We start from the raw sequence: 3,347 nt of genomic DNA on the forward strand, positions 1-3,347 counted from the left end.
GCACATCGGTATACCTGTCGCTACTCAGGCAACTCGTGTGCGTGGATTGGATCGAGCTCATGGGGTGTGTAGAGATTCCATGTTATAATTGCAAGTCCATATCCACTTTATAGGTTAAAGTCATAAGTTGTGATTGCACAACCATACTTCATAAGAGTTTAATAACTCTTCAACTAACTTTCGTTCTGGTGTCTTGGTATCAAATCGCATAAGACACAAGATTCTACTGGCCAAATAGAATCTAGCACATTGGTTAACCTGACGCCGCAGTCAACTCATGTGCTTGGATCGGATCGAGCTATTGAGTATTGGGCCTGCATACTCGCTCATCCGTATCCTTTGTGTACCGCCCCATGGCCCCGTCCTTAGAGTTAATGACTAATAGGCTTAACTCTTGTTTGTCTGCACCACAGTTCCCGTTCGTTCCGTGCCGTAGCCGGATACGTATTGCACAGTAGTAGACACCGTAATCTGACGTATCTAACACACCACTATTGTAACTCGTCGTCCAAGGACCTTTCAAGTGCCTGATGGCCAGGGGAGCTCTTACACGGCACGGAGACACAGTGATGCTCGCCCATCAAAGTGTACAACGATCGAGTTTGCTTAAGTGTCTGGGTACCTACACACCAGACACAATGCAATGGCCATGGATCCACACAAGGCACATCACATGCAGAAAGCTTCACCAGATTATGACACATACCACACTCTTGTAACTCGTCGTCGAAGGGGCGTTCAAAGTGCCTTACGGCTAGGGGAGATCTAGCACGGCACGGAGACACAGTGATGGTTGCCCATCAAAGTGTACAACGATCGAGTTTGCTTTCCGCGCAAGCGTTCTAAGTGTCTGGGTACCTACACACCAGACACAATGCAATGGCCACGGATCCACACAAGGCACATCACATGCAGAAAGCTTCACCAGATTCTGACACATACCACACTCTTGTAACTCGTCGTCGAAGGGGCGTTCAAAGTGCCTTACGGCTAGGGGGGATCTAGCACGGCACGGAGACACAGTGATGGTCACCCATCAAAGTGTACAACGATCGAGTTTGCTTTCCGCGCAAGCGTTCTAAGTGTCTGGGTATCTAAGCACCAGACACAATGCAATGGCCACGGATCCACACAAGGCACATCACATGCAGAAAGCTTCACCAGATTCTGACACATACCACACACATGCAACTCGTCGTCGAAGGGGCGTTCAAGTGCCTTACGGCTAGGGGAGATCTAGCTCGGCACGGGGACACAGTGATGGTCACCCATCAAAGTGTACAACGAACGAGTTGGCTTTCAACAAATTCTGACACATAGCAAGCGAGCGACCGAGCTACACCGAAGGCAGCCCATGGTTGGTCACTCGCGGACGATCATCAGTAATGATCCTTCCGCAGGTTCACCTACGGAAACCTTGTTACGACTTTTACTTCCTCTAAATCATCAAGTTCGGTCAACTTCAGCCATGCCAGCTGCAGCTCACGAAGGAACCGCGGAAGGTAAGCCTCCAGAAACCTCACTAAATAATCCATCGGTAGTAGCGACGGGCGGTGTGTACAAAGGGCAGGGACGTAATCAGCACTAGCTAATGACTAGTGCTTACTAGAAATTCCAGGTTCATGGGGACCGTTGCAGTCCCCAATCCCGACTAGATGGGCATTTTAGTGATTTCCCGTTCCTCTCGGAATGGGGGCGCCTATTGGCGAGAACACGCTGCGACCCACATTGTAGCACGCGTGCAGCCCAGAACATCTAAGGGCATCACGGACCTGTTATCGCTCATTCTCAGCTTGCTAAACACAAGTTGTCCCGCTAAGCAGGGCAAACGTAGCCGACGACCGCCCGTGAAGGCGCCGCCCGGCTGTAACGTCAGGTGCGCCCGGAGGCGCACTGCTGACAGCGTTCTAGTTAGCATGTTTGAGTCACGTTCGTTATCGGAATTAACCAGACAAATCATTCCACGAACTAAGAACGGCCATGCACCACTACCCTTAAATTTGAGAAAGAGCTATCAATCTGTCTTACCTCGATAAGTTTGGACCTGGTAAATTTTCCCGTGTTGAGTCAAATTAAGCCGCAAGCTCCACTTCTTGTGGTGCCCTTCCGTCAATTCCTTTAAGTTTCAACTTTGCAACCATACTTCCCCCGGAACCCGATTTTGGTTTCCCGGAAGCGACTGAGAGCACCGAATAGGGGTAGCGTCTCCCAATTGCTAATTGGCATCGTTTACGGTTAGAACTAGGGCGGTATCTAATCGCCTTCGATCCTCTAACTTTCGTTCTTGATTAAAGAAAGCATCCATGGCAAACGCTTTCGCTTCAGTTGGTCCTACGACGGTCTACGAATTTCACCTCTCGCGCCGTAATACCAATGCCCCCAACTACTTCTGTTAATCATTACCTCTAGGTTTCTGACAAACCAACGAAATCGTATAAACCGAGGTCATATTCCATTATTCCATGCAAGATTATTCTCGGCCAACGCCAACCCCACGGGGGGGCCGGACGCTTTGTCTTAGCCTGCTTTGAGCACTCTAATTTGTTCAAGGTAAATGTGAGTATCTTGAGCACCATGAGGAGCCCGTGCCGGAGTTAACCGGTAGCACGGTACTCGTTCACAGAGTAACGCCCAAGTACACCATTGTGAGTCGCAGCCGTGAGCGCGCGCACGAACGGCCCCGGCGTGTAACCGGGCGCCCGTGGCGGTCACGTGTCTGGACGGGCAATCAACTTCGAACGTTTTAACCGCAACAACTTTAATATACGCTAGTGGAGCTGGAATTACCGCGGCTGCTGGCACCAGACTTGCCCTCCACTTGATCCTTGTTGAAGGATTTATACTCAACTCATTCCAATTATGGACCATCGTTAGAGAGGTCCATATTGTTATTTCTCGTCACTACCTCCCCGTACTGGGATTGGGTAATTTACGCGCCTGCTGCCTTCCTTGGATGTGGTAGCCATTTCTCAGGCTCCCTCTCCGGAATCGAACCCTGATTCCCCGTTACCCGTCGCAACCATGGTAGTCCTCTACACTACCATCAATAGTTGATAGGGCAGACATTTGAAAGATCTGTCGTCAGTCGACAAGCGACCATACGATCTGCGTCCTTATCCAGACTTCAACTCAAGCCGCCCGGAGGCGATTGGTTTAACTAATAAGTGCACCAGTTCAGCTACCCGCGAGGGCAACAGTCCCGGCATGTTGCATGTATTAGCTCTGGATTTTCCACAGTTATCCAAGTAACTAGTGGTAGGATGATCTTGTGAATTATAGCTGTTATACTGAGCCTTATGCGGTTTCACATTCATTTATGTTTGTACTTAGACATGCATGGCTTAACC

Source organism: Anopheles funestus (genome assembly GCF_943734845.2).
Source record: "Anopheles funestus chromosome X unlocalized genomic scaffold, idAnoFuneDA-416_04 X_unloc_93, whole genome shotgun sequence".
NCBI classification, from domain to species: Eukaryota; Metazoa; Arthropoda; class Insecta; order Diptera; family Culicidae; genus Anopheles; species Anopheles funestus.